Below are 13,510 nucleotides of genomic sequence, written 5' to 3' on the forward strand. Positions count from 1 at the left end.
CTTCCTTCCTTCCTTCATGTAGGCATTTTGTAATGGATTCCTTTGTCAGAGCTGCTCTGAGTTTAGGCCTTCCAATAGGAAGTTACAGTGCAGGCTTGGAAGACTATTCTCTGCAGCCCAGAGAGAAGCCCAGGTTACAAGTCTGGTGCAGCCTTTCCCAGGTGCCACCTCTGCTAGAATCAGCCACCAAGCTTGCCTTATCAGCCTCATTAAACCTCTGTCAGATCTTGCAAAGACACATGTGCAGAAGCACCTCTAGGGACAGACAACAAAATGGCTGAGTCCCTCAAACATACTGGCTTTCTGGAAAGGAAGTCCCATCACAGCCTCAGAAACTACAGATCCAATGAGCTTGTTTTTTGGCAGCTTCCAAATGAGAGTGTGATTGATTGATTTTTCTTCCTCCTTGGTTTCCTCCTCTCTATGTGCTTTCTTCCGACTTTTTCCTTTTGCTGCAGGAGGCAAACAGTACAGATACAGAAATAAAGCTATGGAACATACATTGTAATGTGTCTGGAGCGGCATCAGAAAAGGACTTATTTGTTCTCTTGGGCTATGTAGTGCCGGGTGATTGAATGCTCGCCAAGCTGTCAGTTTTATGAAACAAATTCCCTAACCCTCTTGGCCCCGAGCTTTGCTCAGCCTGAGATGGAAAAGAAATAACTTTTAATAGAAAACTCATTGCTAAAATCTAAGATAAGATTTTGGAGTTACTTCTCTCCTAAGAATAAAATGAAATATTGAAGGAAACCTTTGAGATGGAAAAGGGGGTGCGGTGGGGGGGCTTTATAGGGAACCTGATTTCTCGGCTCTTGGTTAACAAACTGAATTAATAAAAATATTTAGAACTCCATGATGCATAATACATTTTAATTCCTAGTGAGTGGCCTGTTTGTATATACAGATGTTTCCTGTGGTCCTTCTATCTTTGCTTCTAAGTTTTCTGAAATAATATTTTTAGCAGGAAACAGAATCTTAAGAGCCTCAGTCCCTTTGCAGGGCCTGTTGGTTTGAGGGCAGGGTATTTTCATTTCTAGCTTTGATACTAGCAAGGAGGGGAATCTGGTTTATACAAATGCATGGAAAAGGCTGCTAATAAAAAGAAATCAAAAGCTAACATAATGACTCCTCTATATCAAGACATCATTAGATGATTCTTCCTTGGCTGCTAAATTGGGTCTGGCTGAGTCATCTAGGCAGATGCATGGCTGACAGAGCTAGATGGCTTCCCACAGGCGCCACTGTCACCGTGTTCGAGGAATGCCTGCCCTATCTTCCTGGGAATCTTAGGTGTATTCTAGTGCATGTTCTTGCTGTTCCCAAGCATGATTCTCGAGGATTCTTTAGCAGCACCAGGAGCACTGTCACTGTCCAGCGTCCAGCCCTGGTCTCTGTCATTCTTTGGAGCTCGCGGAAATCAATTAAAAGTGAAAAATCCATAGGCTAGTGGGCTAAGGAAGGAAATGAGGTTTTACACATCAGCACTTAAAAAAAAAGATGAACCTGTCTTAATTGAAAAATGGCACAATGCCCTAATTAAAAATTAAGCTCGAGGATTCCACCCCTTATATCTGAGTGATGAGTGTGTATTTCCTCCAGTGGCTACCCTTGTGAGCAAGCTCTGAGATAATCAGGCAGCATGTTGAAATAAGATATCACTCGGCATTACTATAGGAACAAGGCATCACCCTGCCAGGCCCAGTGCCAGCAGAGGAGGGTTCTGGGTCTTTGGGATTTTAGTTCTTTCTGTCAGCATTTTAACAAATTTCACTTCTCTCTGGTTCAAAAGGTCATAAAATGCCCATTCTAGAAACTTTGCAAATATAAAAAGTGCAATGAATAGTGTAAATGTCATTCCTAATTCACCACACAGAGATGGTTCATTATTTTGAGGTTTTTTTATTTGTTTGTTTGGGAGCCACACCCAGCAGTGCTGAGATCTTACTCCTGGCTCTGCACTAAGCATCACTCTGACAGTGCTCTATGACAGGGCCCTATGGGATGCTGGGGATCAAACCTTGGTTGGCCACTTGCAAGACAAGTGTCCTCCCCACTGTATTCTCACTCCAGCCCCTAGTGATTGTTCTTACCCATGTCTGGAGTTCATGTTTTTAAGAGACTTCTTCCACTTTATTGAGAGCTGTTATCTTCTCCAATCGTTGGAAAAGTCTGACCCAGAATTCAAAGTCTCCTTTTGCTTAAATTGACTGTTCTTTCAGCTTCTGTTGACATACGTGTTTCTAATTACCAACTTCAAAAATGAAAAGGTATCTGTCATATTACCTCTCATGGGTGACCAACAATTGGCATGTTTACTCCCTCTCTCCTCTTCCCCATCCCCTTTTCCACTCCACATTCCCAGAGCCTGAAGCCATGCCTGGTATCCAGCCATGCCCTGATACAGACTGTGGAATCAGTGGTCACTGACCATTCACCCTGACATTGCTTCCAGGAGGTGAGCATAGATGACTGGTCTGGCACCTGTTTGCTGCCTCTCTCAAGCAATCCAATAAAGCAGTGTCCATCCCTATCTGCTGGGTCTGCTTTCTGGACCTGCCATCTGAGTAGTCACCACAGCCACTCAGTGAAAGCTGCTGGTCTTTGTAATTCAACATGCTCCAATCCCCCACATCTGCAGATTTTAATACAATGGGCAAGCAAGGTTCTTGTTCTCTCTGGGCCTCAGGGATCCCATTTGGAAAATGGACAGTGGTGCAAGTTGCCTAAAAAAATGAAGGAGCAGTCCACACCATATCTGGTGCCCAGTAGGGAAGCTCTATTCTGTAACTATTGGTATATTTCCCACTTCTTTCTAAGGACAGCATATAGAGTCCTGGTGGTAAGGAGGAGGGAGAGAAACACTGGCTTCCGCTACACCCTTGCCGTTGATTCATCTAACCAGTATAGGAGACTTCTGATGAGTTATGTTTTGTTTCCATGCCAAGTCGGTCAGAGAAATGGCAATGAACCAAGTTGCCTTTCTAATAATCTCTGCTTGCATGGCTAAGTGTATGCTTCCTCCAGGAGCACAAACTTTGTTGTGCTGTGACTGTGTCTGCCTTAGTGACCCCTGACTAGATAGTGAACGAACTTTCAGTCTTAAGTTGTCTAAGCCTGAGACCTATAGACCTGTAATTTATGAGTCCCTCAATTTGGAATGAATGAATTAATGAGTAGTATTTTGTTGTGCACATAATGCCCTCGCTCAATAGTACATGTGGGCTGTCTGCAATCTCCAAAAGCAAATCAAATATAGAGTTAAGTGTCTAGTCCTGGGAATCAATAATGGAAATCTCTGGCAGATGCATAAGGATTGGATCCCCACATGCCAGCTAAAACGAAACAATTTTTTTCTATTGTCTTTGTTCTAGTTATTAAGTCCAAAGACGGTAAAAGAGGAGGGGCTGATGATGTGCTCGCAGAAATTCTCTTGTCTTCAGCTCCTAGTTTGAGTTATGTGTGTTGGCATCTCTTTCACACAGAATATGATGAGTTGGCATTTATTCTTGACAGCATCTCAAATCTTGTGAAAGTCAGAAATGGGGGCTGGTGTTATTTTTTAGCAATATCTCAGATGGTGGCAGGACAACCTTGAGAGTAAAGTAGGTGGGGGCTTGAAAAGATCTTCTTAAAGTTCCCCCAGAAAACTAAAAATTCAGCAGAGGTGGACTTCTCAGCTTCCCAGCACAAAACCTTCCTTGAGTACTGCCTTTTTTGCAGACTGAACACAAACTTACACAAACACACTATCACTGAGGTGTGTTTCCTCCTCTAATTTCCTGCGACAGCAGTTAGTGTGTAGTATCCCAAACGTGTTTTGTTCTTGTCCCAGACACCAAGCTGCATTACATTACCCAGCTTCCCTTGAACTTTTATATGTGACCATGCGACTGAGTTCTGGCCAATAGGGTGTGAATAGAAATGATGGTTCAATCACAAAAGCTTTCCAGGTTCTTTTCATAGACATTGGCTGTCTGTATGGAGCAGCATCCTAAGGGATCTTTGAAAGGTGGCAGAGCTTCCTCTTTCTGGGGAGGATCAATGCATGGAATAATCTGAAGCTCCCATTCTATTTAGTTATGTAAACAAGAAATAAGCTTCATGGATGAACTATTACCAGCATGTAGTCATTTATTAGATATCCCCCATATCTTAACCAATTCTACTCCAGATTTTTTTTTCAAAACAAACTTTCTGACCATTTCCAAACACCTTTTGTATGGTAGGAAATGTTTATGATCATAAAAGCTTTTACCTTCACCTTGCAGAATTGCTGTGATTTGACACCAATAGCTACAACTCCATGTGAGACCACAGAGAATGTTTGTGTATAATATGGCCCCTAGGGTTGGTTCAGAGAGTTTCACTGAGTGGGCTTTCAGAGAGGCTTGTTGACAATAATGAAAAGAGGCAAATGCTCACAGCTTACAACTAAAAAAAATGCTGAACTCACTGTTGTAGCCAGGTTTGCTTTTGAATAGCTGTCATCCAAGATTTCAAGAGAAATGGGGTTGAAACCAAACAGGAACCCTTTTTTACTATTCATCTTGAATTGTTGATTGAAAAAATAAAGTAGCACATATTTTTTAAATAATTGTTTTGTGACCAAAGTGAATTACTAATCTCTCATAGTAATATTTAAGGTACATAGTGATCATGAATTAGGGCCATTCCCACCACCAGTGTTATCCTTCCTCTACCCCTGTTACCAGCATGTATCCCATATCTCCCTCATTTGCCCCCTGGACTTCTGATGTAACTGGTCCCCTCTGTGTATAGCTTGTTGTAGGTTGGGTATCGATTCTGTTGTCGTTGACTTAGGGTTTGGTGTTTGAATCTGATCATTTTCGATTTCCACTCAATGTTCGTATGACTGTTTGATCCTGGTATCCTCCATTTTCCCTACCTCAATTCATGAGGCAGAACAAAATGATTCAAGTGATGTGGTTCTGTTGGGAAAAAAGAAAAAAACTGGGACGATTCCATCTAGAGGTTATATATATTTAAAAGAAGAAAGGTAAAAAAAGAAGAAAAACAAAACACACACAAACAGTAACTACAAAATAAGCACCCAGCTACTAAAATAAAGTACCACCATTATATAATAACCACGAGACCAAAAGAAAATAAAAAAATTAAAAGGAGAAAGAAAAACATAGAAAAGAGAAGAAAAATAAAAATAAATAAATAAAAAGAAGAAAAAGAAAAAAGGAAGGAGGGCTGGTGTGTCAAGGTTTTGTGCTTTTTATTTTGCATAGGCACAGTAAGTACTGGGGAAATTAGTAAGGGAATTCCCTTGGCCTAAGAGATACAGGGTTTCTCCACCCTTGAAGCATACTGCCATGGGAACAACTACAGGCTCCATACCCACTCATTTTTATGGTGCCAGGAAACTTTCCGCTCAGTTGTGGAGTGACACATATTTTTAAAGTGCTACCGTTGTAGGCATCTAAAGAGGGAGAGAACTAGTCATCTATCAGGCCAAAGAATAGTACAGGGGTAAGACACTTGTCTTGCTTGTTGCTAATCCCAGTTCTTTCCATGGCACTGTCTACCATTCCACTCAGCATAGCCAGTCAGGAATGAATGATCTGAGCACAAAATTAGAAGTAAGACTGGAACACCACTTGGGTGTGCTACTTCCTAAAAATACCCAAAAAAGAAAGAAAAAAGAAAGTTTTCTTCTGTCATAGAGAAAGGGTATATGACTAACTTTTGTCTTTAAAGTTGTAAGCATATATACACACACATGCAACAAAAAGTTAGGTTGCTATAGAAAAAGACTATCTTCCCTCCCACCACATAATCTTGCACTTATTTTCCTCTGAAATAGTTTCCTTGGATATTATTTCCATATCAGGACTTAACTTATTGGAAATAATAGTCTGTGGTGATTGCATATGTAAATTTCAACTGGTAGTATAATTTATGTGACAATCTATGATCATGAACTTGGACCATTCCTTCTTGCTTATCATTTAGGTTGTTTGCAAAATACAAAATACAAAATAGCTGGAATGGGTAGGTCTATCCCTTTGGGGTAGATTCTGAGGCAAATTATAAATAACCACAAAATGATTGCTTTAGAAATTCCCAATAATCAGCCACTGAAATGGACTCAGTAGATTTAGTGCTTCTAGAGCCAAGGTGGAAAGAGTTTCCCCACTTTCTGATGGTCGCAACCAAGCCTGTTGCAGAATTGGACAGTGAAGAGGCATTGGCACCTCCGCTGCAGGAGGGTGATCCTTGGGCCTTTCTCTTTAGGCTTCAGTGGAGATGTTAGTATCATCTGGAAGGCTGCAAGCAATGGGCCCCAGACTCTGTCCTGCATTGATAAGTAGCTCCAGCCTTCCTTCTTTTCTGAGGAGGGGACAGCACCATTGTCATCAGACTCAAGCTGGAGCTGAAGCTGAAGGCTGCAGGCCACACATCCTGCAGAGCCTGGCATAAGGCTGATGTGCTTGGACAGCTTGGGGGGCGAGCAGGTGGCTCCAGGCAGATGTCTTTGTCTGTGGACACATCTGTGTGTGCTCAGAGACAGCCATGACCACAAGGGATGCTCCTGGAATGATGGCGATGATGATAATGATGATGACAGTGGCGGTGCTTGGCAGCAGGAGGAGGGAGGTGATTACCCAGTGCTGGAGAAAGAACTGAACCTTCGAGAAGGAATGCCTCACTTCTCTGTGTGTGTTATGAGATCTTCTGGGATGGGGTGTAGGTGGACAGTGTGGTGTGATCATGCATTCTGCTTCGAAACCCCAAAGGCATTCCTGTAAGCTGTATAGGTTTGCACTCACTGGCTGCTGCCTATTTTTCCTCCTGCCTTCTCTGTTTCCTGTAGCAAAGCACAAATTTCACCTTGGAGAACCTTCTTGACCGTTCCTTCTAGGGAAGTGCTGAAATTTTCAATCTTCTGACCACATTACCTGACCCAGAGAGAGCTGGGTAAGTTCTCTCTCCAATTCTCTGTCTTTCTTCCTCCATCCATCCCCCCTCTCTCTTCATAGTCTGTCTTTCCTCTGTCTAGTGCATTGAGCACATTACTTAAATACGGGTTGATGGCTTCCTGTGTACCCACAGGTGTCACCTCCTCCAGATCAGAATAAAATTCCTTCCCAGCAACCCAAGAACATTTCCTTGAGTCCTTTTCTAGTATTTCCTAAAGACAACCATGACTCCAACTTCAGACACCATTAAGTGCCTATTGCAGAATTCATGGAGATGGCCACATGAAGTCTACTGCCAGGCACTTTTGCCATCAAACAGCACATTTGAGTTTTACTCATAGTGCCGAAAATCAGCATTTTGTAGTGGTATACCCTGCTGTGCTCTGGGGTATTGTATGATGGATTCTGGGCTCTTGGTGCATTAGCCTAGTTACAGATAGTCAGGTGGGTTTCAGTTCAGGGCTATAAGAAATAAAGCTGCTCCAAATCATCTTGAGCTCATCTTATGGTGCGAATGCATGGAGCTATCTTCACGTTGTCTGGGATAACATTTGACAAAGAGAAAACTTGCAAAGAATCAAACATCACTGGAAGCCCAGCTTTCCCCAGCTCACAGCCCAGAATGAATAAAGTGGTGGCTGGGCATGTGACTTGTCATGACCCTGACTACCCCTGTGCCTGGGGAGAAAAGGATAACACTTGGGAGACTGTGGCCAACTCCCTGGAATTCAAAGTTTCTCTGTGATTAACCCATAAGAGGATTTCAGTATTGATGAAATCAGTTGGCCCAGCATAAAAATTGTCCTTTTGAAAGACCTGGGCTCTTACAAGTACTGTGAAGAATGATGGTTGGGACTTTCAGGCTGAGGTAGTTGTGTTGGGAACCCCATAAAGCTGTGTGCAGAAAACTTCAACCTGTGTGCAATTTCCTTCGAGGGTGCTCACAGCTGGGTTGCCTGTTCCTTCCCAGGACTCTTCTAAAGCTTGTAGGAAGTGAAGCAGGAACTGTGGACAGGCCTACACTACTGGCAGTGCTTTGGGTGTCTGTAAGTTCTACCCCCTGAAACCCTGCAGAAACTCTGAGTACTGAACCCCATATAGCTGGCACTCAGTATTCTGTGTTCACCCAGACCCAAGGCAAGCAAGAGGTGCTAGAGATTATGCCCCTCGGGTATTCCCCGGCCAATGTTACAGTGGGGTTGAGAGATAGGCACCCCTTATACTCAGGTGAAAGAAGAGTATTGAGGTTAACTTTAGAGTACCTGAGCCCTGGTTGTCCAGAACAGTCACCTACTCACTAAAGCAACTTGAAGTGGCTCAGTGTCCAATACACACACACACACACACACACACACACACACACACACACACACACACACACACAGCACCACCACCACCAGGATCCCCTGAAGCATCCTGTAAACTATCTGTATTTGAGTCCCTGGATCTGCTTTTGGGGGGACATCAAATGAAATGCTGTCCTCCCCCAACCAAAACAAAGGACCCTCTGGCAATTTTGTCTGGAAAGTTTGCAAATTCCTTGGTGCCTTTTGCATCCTTCACTCTGGGATTCAGCTCCACCACCATCAGATAATTGTGGCTGCAGAGAAATCTGAGATCAGTGGCTGGCCCAGGGGAGCACAGGACTAAATAGTATTTAATTTTCCGACTGCAATGAAGGTTGACAGCCTTCGTCCCACTGCTCCCTGTGACTGTCGCTCCCAATACTGTGCACGATGGATGTGGCGCTGCACAGACATGTAGGCAGATGGGGTCACTGAAGCCTCCCCAGGATGCCGGGGTGGGGGGAGTTAGGAGGAGGACTGGGCATTGACATTTCAGGAGATTCCATGTCACACTATAGCCAGCCCCCGGGACAATGGCTTTTCAAAAATACAGCTCATCGATACCTGACCATAAGGATAGCATATTCAATCATCAAAATAAAGCATGAATATACATGAACTAGTAATACAGATGCAGAAAATAAATGATAAAATGATCTCAATACCCTGAGAGGTGGTTTTCTTTTCAAAAATCCCAGAAATAAATGCAATGAAATGAGCTGCACTCAGACAGAAAACTCCTGGATGTAATTCCTCTCCCTTTTGTTCTTGATTTTCAAAACTGTGGTTGTCGAGTCAGTCTGAACATCTCCAAAATGAATTGGAAGATTTTGTGTGTGTGTATGTGTGTGTATGTATGTATGCACGTGTGTGTGTGCATGTGCTTGCTTGGAAGGAGGTCATTTTCCAGGGGGCCACAGGGCTGGGCTGTGGGATGAGTTGGGCTGGAATTGGGGTTCTGGTCAGGACTTGTGGCACCTACAGGGGTGCTTGTCTATGGGGAGAGCACAGGGTGAGCAAGGAGGGTGAAGGTGACAGCTAGAGCCCAGATAAACTTCTGTCCAGGAGCAATGGTGAAAGGAGGAGGGCATGTGTGATTTTTCAAAGAACCCCCCTCTTGTCAGCATCTTTTTCCCCCAAAGCCCATTTGGAAGCACCCAGCACCTCAATTGTGTCAGTTCCATTTTCAAGCTAGGTTTTCCACCACATATCACCTAACTTTTCTCATAGGTCTTTTTTTTTCTTCTTTTTTGCTGTTTCACTGATTGGGGAATTAGAAACCTCCCTGTCAGTTAAAAAGTAGGTCAGGGAAGTTTCCGACTTCCCTCTGCCATGACGAGATTTCTGAATGGCATTCCCAGTAGCTTAGTGTGACGTCAGAGGAACCTGGTGATCACTCACTGACAGAGATTTTTGCATGTGAGCCATGTTTATGTTAAGCAGAGTGTATGGGGGTGAGTACATACTGACCCCAGGGGCTAGGGAACCCCAGGTTTATAGGTCCCAGGTTCAAAAGGCCTGTGCTGGGCTGCTCTTTTGAAAGCAAAGCAGGACTATATTAGGGCCTTCTCTTCCTGCGTCTCCCCTGTGGCTCTCTGCCCCTGATTTCTTCAACAGCCCTCACAGAGAACTATCCCATTTAAGCACCCTCTTCTCCTAGAATCTTCTTTGGCAGGGCCACCTGTCTCTGCTGCCCAGGCTTCCTCCCCAACTTTCTTTGTTTTCTCTATGTTCTGGTCGCTTACTATAGGGCTCCAGATCTAAGATACTTTTTCTGCTTAGAAGCCACATAAAGCACAACTCTATAACTTTAAAATAAGATACTCAGGGCCCAGAATGATAGGGTGTATGCCTTGCACCCTGCCAACCTGGGTTAAATCTCCGGCATCCCATATGGTCCTGTGAGCTCACCAGGAATAATTTCTGAGTGCATAATTTCTGAGTAACCCCTGAGCATTGATGGGTATGGCCCCAAATTCTTATAAAAAAAAAGATACTCAGAATAATTCAAAAAATACTTATGTCTTTAGGTTGTCTTGAGTGGGTGCGGGGAGCCAAGTTGAATCAAATTACTAAGATCCCGACAATGGCAGAATCACTGTATAGGGCATTGCTGCTGTCAAATCATTATTTAGCTGGGGTACCCTCAAGGGAGCTTCTGGGGTTCCTTGGCTTGCTCTCCACTTTCAAAATTAATCATGATCATTTGTTTTATTTTTTTTAAAAATAGCGTTGCCTTTGTTCTTCCTGAAACAACTGTATTATGATCAATTGTGTCAACTACGTGCTATATTTCCTTTAAATAAATTTTTAAAAAATAAAAATAATCATGATCAATTTTTGTTTAACTCACTTCTTTCTTCTCACTCCCCCAAAATGGTGATGATAATTGTGTCTGACAAAAACATACTGCTTGCTTGTGTTCATGTTTTATTTGAAAAATGACAATAGAGTTGTGTCTTGATGTCTCCTAGTACCCGGAACTACCCTACCACTGAGGCTTTAGAATACAGAATTTCCAAGAGGAGGGTAAAAAAACCAATCAACATAAAATGATGTCATAAAAATTCTCTTAAATAACAGCCAGGTAGTAAATTAGCATATACATGACCTTTGAAATGATGGTGGAAAGGGAGTGGAATCGAGCAAACAGCTGCCTATCTGCCCTTGACTAACAGACTGAGAGATACAGCTGCTGGAAAGATATTCCAGACTAAGTCCTTAATGCTGAAATCTGTCTCTTATTAGAAAAAAGAGAGAGAGAGAGAAAGAAAAGGAAAGAAAGAAAAAAGAAAGAAGAAAAAAGAGAAAAATTAGATCCTTCATTAGACAAACCCTAATTTCATTGGGTTTGACAGCATTGCCTTTGTCGAGCATACATTTAACAAACAAGATGGAACAAATGCCCTGCTCAGTTTCCTTGAATTTAAGTTGACAGCCAAAGCAGGTAGGTATATAATGCACTTATGGAGAGAGGTCAGGGCACTTTCCCAAGTTAACTTGCTGGCTCATGCTTAAAGCCTCCATTACTTTTTTTTTTTGCATTTGAGGTGTCTATGGAACCTTTATGGAACTTTTAAATCAAGATCTAAATGCATAGAGAATGCTCATTTTAATAACTTTCCCCAGTGCCACCATTTTTACCTGAAGTGTCAACAGTAGCATAGTGTCTATTCAAATGATGATATAGAAGATTCACTTCTCTGTGAAATGTTCACTTGCCAATTAATACAACCCCCAGGGTCTGGCTCTCAAGGTAACCACTGCTTTGAATTTGACTAGCTCTTAAAATAAGTAACCTTGGTTCAAAGATCATATAAAGAGCACCGCGAGCAGATACCTCTGTGTCTGTTCTCTTTCCATTGACGGGACATCCATCCAGTTGCAGAGTATCGGTACATCACTCTCTGCTATTGATCTCCATTATTCCATTCAGTGAAAACAACACAGCCATGTACTATTGTGGGACAGTTGAGTTGTTTGGGTGTGTATCTTGCCTTCAATTTTCAGATCTGTGATCCAGACTGTCCTTCGAAGGGCACCATGAACAGAGGCAAGGGTGATATACGCATGGGCAAAATGGTTCTAAGCTAGTGGGAAAGCCCACTGACTGTTTCTGCTCCCTAAAAGTCAAGCCAGCTGCCTAGTCTTTTACCCCAATTGTGGGTCGAGGAGGTAACTTCATCACGAGATAGAGGAAAGCTTCCCAGGTTCAGAAACTGGGAAATGAAAAGACACTCATTAATCATTACTCTTATAAAAAAGAACTGACCAAAAGAGGTATGGGCCAGAGCCATAGCACAGTGGGGAGGGTGTTTGCCTTGCATGTGGTCAACCTGGGTTCAATCCCTGACATCCCATATGGTCCCCTGAGCATGCAGGGAGTAATTTCTGAGCACAAAGCCAGAAGTAAACCCTGAGTGCCACCAGTTGTGGTCCAAAAACAAACAAGAATTAAAAAAAGCTGACCAGGAAGTAGAACTGGGGCAGACATTTGTCAGAAGAGTGTCCTTTTTAGGGGTCACAAAAGATTCTTCTCTTTAGTTCTACCTTTCTCTCAGGTGATGGGCAAGGTGAGAAGCTGTCCTTTGGTTGTGGCAGGGTGGGATCACCTGGGAGGACATATATATCAGCTGGACCCAGTGATTTGTCACAAAGAGAGCAGCAAGCTCCTTAGACTGCCTCGGTTTCCCTAGAGCTGTCAGTGTGAGCTCTGCAGGTCTGGTGTTGGGTGACCCCTTGGTCCAGCAAAGGTTGGTCACCCTGAAGAGAGAGACCAGTCTAATGGCTTCTTGGTGTTTACAAACAGAACTGAACGTCTGTTGCATACCATGCTGCCTGCCAGCTGGTTGGGGTGGGTGGCAGTCAAGACAATGCTGCCTGCCAGAGTCCTTCCTTTGAAGGAAAATGTGACAATGAAAAGAGAGATTATAATCCAGTGCTTCCCTGGCTTCCTGAGGACATGGATGCTTTAATTGGAGAAAATACCAGAGGTGAAGGAACCAGCAAAAGGGGAGAGAATCTTACAGGTTCTTTAGCACCTTAGCACATCCCCCAAGTCCTAGAAATGCTCAACAAAACTTGGGCCAAACTCTGTTGCATTCCCAATCACTGGTGATGGTGGAAAGGCATTAGATTAGCCTATTGATACGGTTCTCTGTGTAGCTTCATTCAACACCCCTGTTATCTCTCATGCCCTTGCCCCACCCACCCAGAGGGCATTGCTGAACATTGAAGCTGCACATGATGGGAAGAGGCTTGTGGAATTCTCTGTGCCCACGAATTTTCATTAGAGTACAGTCTTGGCAGACCTTATACAAGGTCATGCCGATAAATGTGCAAGAAGGGGGCAGGCGGGGATGATGTACTAGGATTAATAATGCAGTATGTTTGTAAACAAACTCTGGGAGCAAAATGTTAGCGCCAGATTCTCTGTGTGTTGTGACAACAGAACAGCATGTACTTCTAAGTATCTAAAGCTAATGGAAATGTGCTGTTGCTTAAGAGGCCCAGTTATTGTTGATTTAAAAAATGTTTTTAATGCACTAGAAATATGGCAGCTGTTGTAAGATTGGACCAGCCCAATGCCAGCTTGTTCATTCATTCAGTCCCAAGATGCCACTTTATATAGAAACTTTGAAGATCTTCATCCTCTCCCTCACCTGTTTATCATACATCCAGTGTGATTAAACCCCCACTTCACAAAAAACAATA

At 43.1% G+C, this 13,510-nt stretch overlaps 1 protein-coding gene across 2 annotated transcripts in view; it reads left to right on the forward strand.

Moving 5' to 3' along the window:
* Window positions 1-13,510, forward strand: part of RAI2 (retinoic acid induced 2) — a 64,617-nt gene that overhangs the window by 20,018 nt on the left and 31,089 nt on the right. The gene's annotated exons all lie outside the window — the stretch shown is intronic.

The sequence above is a fragment of the Suncus etruscus genome, chromosome X (assembly GCF_024139225.1).
Source record: "Suncus etruscus isolate mSunEtr1 chromosome X, mSunEtr1.pri.cur, whole genome shotgun sequence".
Taxonomy (NCBI): Eukaryota; Metazoa; Chordata; class Mammalia; order Eulipotyphla; family Soricidae; genus Suncus; species Suncus etruscus.